The sequence below is a fragment of the Mustelus asterias genome, chromosome 21 (genome assembly GCF_964213995.1).
Source record: "Mustelus asterias chromosome 21, sMusAst1.hap1.1, whole genome shotgun sequence".
NCBI classification, from domain to species: Eukaryota; Metazoa; Chordata; class Chondrichthyes; order Carcharhiniformes; family Triakidae; genus Mustelus; species Mustelus asterias.
In genome coordinates, this window is record NC_135821.1 from 51,412,337 (window position 1) to 51,418,442 (window position 6,106).

Genomic DNA, 6,106 nt, shown 5'->3' on the forward strand with positions numbered 1-6,106 from the left:
GAGTAGGCCATCTAGCCCCTCGAGCCTGCCCCGCCATTCAATAAGATCATGGCTGATCTGAAGTGGATCAGTTCCACTTACCCGCCTGATCCCTATAACCCTTAATTCCCTTACCGATCAGGAATCCATCTATCCGTGATTTAAACATATTTAACGAGGTAGCCTCCACCACTTCAGTGGGCAGAGAATTCCAGAGATTCACCACTCTCTGAGAGAAGAAGTTCCTCCTCAACTCTGTCCTAAACTGACCCCCTTTACTTTGAGGCTGTGCCCTCTAGTTCTAGTTTCCTTTCTAAGTGGAAAGAATCTCTCCACCTCTACCCTATCCAGCCCCTTCATTATCGCTTCTCGGCCTTTTGGCTAAGATCAAGTGTAGTATGGAGAGGATACTGCACTTGGTTGAGGTCATTAGGTTACATTGAGGCTTCATATGTTTCATATGAAGCAATTTTTAAAAGCGGCATCTCGGCCTTTTGGCTAAGATGCAAATGAGCCCAAGTCTTGGAGGAGGAACCTCCCCCTTCTCCAATCAGCTTGGCTCATGTAGATCGGGCCCAGGACAGGGTAGTTTGGTCGCTTGCCCTGTCTTGTCAGCCTGGATCGGAAATGTCTCAACTTGTTGAGACTCTGAATTGGATTTGATTTGATTGAATTGGAAAAGTATATTAAAAAAAAACGTCTCTATAAGATCCCCCCTCAGCCTTCTAAATTCCAACGAGTACAAACCCAATCTGCTCAGTCTCTCCTCATAATCAACACCCCTCATCTCTGGTATCAACCTGGTGAACCTTCTCTGCACTCCCTCCAAGGCCAATATATCCTTCCGCAAATAAGGGGACAAATACTGTACACAGTATTCCAGCTGCGGCCTCACCAATGCCCTGTACAGATGCAGCAAGACATCTCTGCTTTTATATTCTATCCCCCTTGCGATATAGGCCAACATCTCATTTGCCTTCTTGATCACCTGTTGCACCTGCAGACTGGGTTTTTGCATCTCATGCACAAGGACCCCCAGCTCCCTCTGCACAGCAGCATGTTGTAATTTCTTTCCATTTAGAAAATAATCCAATTTGCTATTATTTCTTCCAAAGTGAATAACCTCGCATTTGTTAACGTTGTACTCCATGTGCCAGATCCTCGCCCACTCACTCAGCCTGTCCAAATCTCTCTGCAGACCTTCTACGACCTCCACACGATTCACTTTTCCACTTATCTTTGTGTCGTCTGCAAACTTTGTTACCCTACACTCAGTCCCCTCCTCCAGATCGTCTATATAAATGGTAAATGGCTGATCTTTTTGTGGACTCAGCTCCACTTACCCGCCCGCTCACCATAACCCTTAATTCCTTTCCTGTTCAATAATTTATCTATCCTTGCCTTAAAAACATTCAATGAGGTAGCCTCAACTGCTTCACTGGGCAGGGAATTCCACAGATTCACAACCCTTTGTGTGAAGAAGTTCCTCCTCAACTCAGTCCTAAATCTGCTTCCCCTTATTTTGAGGCTAAGGCCCCTAGTTCTAGTTTCACCCGCCAGTGGAAACAACTTCCCTGCTTCTATCTTATCTATTCCCTTCATTATCCTATATGTTTCTATAAGATCTCCCCTCATTCTTCTGAATTCCAATGAGTATCGACCTAGTCTACTCAGTCTCTCCTCATAAGCCAACCCTCTCAACTCCGGAATCAAGCTAGTGAATTTACTCTGCACCCCCTCCAGTGCCAGTATATCCTTTCTCAAGTAAGGAGACCAAAACTGTACACAGTACTCCAGGTGTGGCCTCACCAGCACTTATACAGCTGCAACATAATCTCGCTGTTTTTAAACTCCATCCCTCTAGCAATGAAGGACAAAATTCCATTTGCCTTCTTAATTACCTGCTGCACTTGCAAACCAACTCCTTGAGACTCTTGCACAAGGACAACCAGGTTCCTCTGCACAGCAGCATGCTGCAATTTTTCACCATTTAAATAATAGTCCATTTTGCTGTTATTCCTACCAAAATGGATGGCCTCACATTTACCAACATTGTACTCCATCTGCCAGACCCTCACCGACTCACTTAGACTATCTGTATCCCTTTGCAGACTTTCAGCGTCCTCTGCACATTTTGCTCTGCCACTCATCTTAGTGTCATCTGCGAATTTTGACACACTACACTTGGTCCCCAACTCCAAATCATCTATGTGAATCGTAAACAATTGCGGTCCCAACACTGATCCCTGAAGCACACCACAAGTCACTGATCGCCAACCAGAAAAACACCCATTTATCCCCACTCTTTTCTTTCTGTTAGTTAACCAATCCTCTATCCATGCTAATACATTACCCATAACATTGTGCACCTTTATCTTATGTAGCAGTCTTTGGTGCGGCACCTTGTCAAATGCCTTCTGGAAATCCAGATACACCACATCCACAAGTTCCCCATTGTCCACTGCACATGTAATGTTCTCAAAGAATTCCACCAAATTAGTCAAACATGACCTGCCCTTCATGAACCCTCCTCCAGCCCATCCCTTCACCCCAATATTGGCAGTCGTACCGTCAGCTGCCTGGGCCCTAAACTCTGGAATACACCCCCTCTGCTTCTCCATTTCTCCACTGCCCTTTCCTCCTTTGAAGGCCTTTCTCAAAACTTACCTCTCTGACCAAACTTTAGGTCACCTGTCCTAATGCCACCTCCTTGGACTTGCCATCAGTTTGTATCTTATTTCACTCAAATGATGCATCTGGGGGTGCTTTCCTGCATCAGAATCATTGAATCTCTGTACTGCAGAGGAGGCCATTCAGTCCATTGAGCTTGCACAGACAACAATCTCACCCTATTCCCGTAACCCCATTTATTTACCCTGCTAAGCCCCCTGCCACTAAGTAGCAATTTACCATGGCCAGCCAACCTAATCCTCGCATCTCTGTTGTGTGGGAGGAAACTAGAGCACCCGGAGGAACCCCACATGACACGGGGAGAACATGCAAACGCCACACAGACAGTGAGTGACCTGAGGCCGGAATTGAACCCAGGTCCCTGGCACTGTGAGGCAGCAGTGCTAACCACTGTGTCATTATATTAATACAAATTGTCAATAATGCAGCAGAACTTGACCTTACCAGCAGGGTAACATGCATGCTCTTGTTCTTATTAAATAGCATATTATCTGACATGTCAAGAACAAAGCAGTGGGAGAGAGGTGGATAATATTATCAAGCACTTTAATGGCAGGCACATTATTTTGTACATCGCACATCAGTATTGTTAGGGACCAGATCAGAAACTCCAAAGTACATTATGAAGTTAAACTAGACACCAGTATTTTTGATCTTAGCTTAAGTGTGAGCATAAGCTGTTTTGCACCAGCTGTGATTCAATTGACCCACCAGGAAGCTTTTATGAAAACAAACTTTATTTAACAACACAGTTATAATACAGCAAAAAGACTTAAGTTTTACCAATTGAAATACTTAAACATGATAAGATATAATTCTTAATAGCTAGCTATCCCTATAGTTCCAATTTAAGCAATATCCCCACAGACATAAATTCATTTTCAGAATCAGTTAGCACAAAACATATAGGGTGGGATTTTACAGCCTCGCTCATCGCGAAACCATAAAATCCCACCCAAAGTCAACAGACCTTTCCATTGTGCGCTCCTCGCCTGCTCCGATTCCCGTGGCAGGTGGGACGGTAAAATTCCAGACATAGGCTTATGTTAGTGTTAGACTTCCAACCTTTTAACATCTCTGGACAGAGATACAGAAAGATACCTATCTCCTGACTCCCATACAGCAGCCTCCAGAGAAAGACCTATCTTCAAACAACAGAACTTCAGAGGAAGGGACCTAGTTTCTGGCAGGTCCCAGGCTCCAATCTCCAGAGAGAAAAAGAGTGAGACAGGAGCTACTTCTCTCTAAAGATCCCAAGCAGCAACAGAACTTGTTTCTCTCTGTGAGCCTAGTCCCACCCAGTCACATGATTTTTGCTGTCAATCAACCTAATCAAACCCTACTCTGAAAAAACTCAGGGGAAAACACTAAAATAACCAAACTGCATTAAGAACATAGAACAGTACAGTACAGCACAGAACAGGCCCTTCGGCCCACGATGTTGTGCCAAGCTTTATCTGAAACCAAGATCAAGCTATCCCACTCCCTATCATCCTGGTGTGCTCCATGTGCCTATCCAATAACCGTTTAAATGTTCCTAAAGTGTCTGACTCCACTATCACTGCAGGCAGTCCATTCCACACCCCAACCACTCTCTGCGTAAAGAACCTACCTCTGATATCCTTCCTATATCTCCCACCATGAACCCTATAGTTATGCCCCCTTGTAATAGCTCCATCCACCTGAAGAAATAGTCTTTGAACGTTCACTCTATCTATCCCCTTCATCATTTTATAAACCTCTATTAAGTCTCCCCTCAGCCTCCTCCGCTCCAGAGAGAACAGCCCTAGCTCCCTCAACCTTTCCTCATAAGACCTACCCTCCAAACCAAGCAGCATCCTGGTAAATCTCCTCTGCACTCTTTCCAGCACTTCCACATCCTTCTTATAGTGAGGTGACCAGAACTGCACACAATATTCCAAATGTGGTCTCACCAAGGTCCTGTACAGTTGCAGCATAACCCCATGGCTCTTAAACTCCAACCCCCTGTTAATAAAAGCTAACACACTATAGGCCTTCTTCACAGCTCTATCCACTTGAGTGGCAACCTTTAGAGATCTGTGGATATGGACCCCAAGATCTCTCTGTTCCTCCACAGTCTTCAGAACCCTACCTTTGACCCTGTAATCCACATTTAAATTAGTCCTACCATTAACCCAGATTAAAACAAACACTCCAACAATTAGGATTAATTATGCTTCTGCAGTATCAACATATGGGCAGCCGGTTATAGATAAAGCAAATAGAATTGACTTCAAAAAATCCTGCACAACAAGCACGATACAAATACCTTTCTTAAAGGCACAGTATCATCACAGTATCCATTGCACCACATCACACTGCATATATTTAAAATTTTGCATCAATCTGTCACCCAATTTTACCTTCATAAAACTATGATATATCAGAACTCTGACAGAGTGCAATAATGTAAATGTATCAATTAGAAATAGCTGAAACTGAACAAATCCAATCACTCAAAAATTTAAAATTCTTGAGGCAACAGTCAATGATATTAGAATTCAACTTTGACAAATGATAAAAAAATCTACCAATTAAAAAAACAGAGGTTTTCAATTAATTACACAAAATGTTTTTACAAACCTTTTATCTGTTATTTCACCCTTTCAATTATCTAGGTCTCCAAAATGAGTTTTTAAAAACATAAATCATGAGCATTGTGGTTGGAATTCTCTGACCGTTCACGCCCCGTTGCCACTGCCAGTGGGAATGGAGAATTTGGTGTTCAACCAAATCTCCGTTCACTGCAGCAGGACCAAAGAATCCCGGCTGCTGGCAAAGCCGCAGAATCCAGCCCTGTATATTTCACAATATCTTAATTAGTCTTACCTATAAAACCATCTTTTGTGGCTGTCTTTGGCATCTTTTATTGGGAGGTCTCAGGATCTTTCAAAAACCTATGGATGGAACTAGGATTCTTCCCAGAGCTATCACTCAGTTAGGTGAAGGGAGTTAACCACTACACACGAGGTGATTCCCAGGTGATCTGTGTGTGTACAGTACAAAGAAGCTTGCAACATGCTTCAGCATCATTCTCAGTGCAAGTAGAAGCTCATTGTTCTATAACCTATATCATTGTTTTTCCAAATAATTACAAAACAGGTGGCAGGGTGAATTTTGGAGGCTTAAGCATTTTGAAATGCTCATTATTTTTCTTCAGAGAGAAATTCATGATTACAAATAAGTTTTTGAATTATTAATATAAGCAAAACACAAACAGTTAAAATCAAAATATGCCTCTCCTTTGGCAATACAACAAATGGACTTGACTTTCTGAAAAAATCATTTTATTCTTTCGGAGCTGAGAGGTTTGTTGGCAAGGTCACTTGTTGCCCATCCCTAATTGCCCTTGAGAAGGTGACGGTGTGTATTGTGTTTCGATGTTTGCCCAATACCAAACTTACCAATCTCACAT

The 6,106-nt window shown here is 42.9% G+C and overlaps 1 pseudogene; it reads left to right on the forward strand.

The window, feature by feature from the left end:
• Positions 1-340: 340 nt before the first annotated feature.
• LOC144509615 (U2 spliceosomal RNA) lies at positions 341-550 on the forward strand (annotated as a pseudogene).
• Positions 551-6,106: the final 5,556 nt, after the last annotated feature.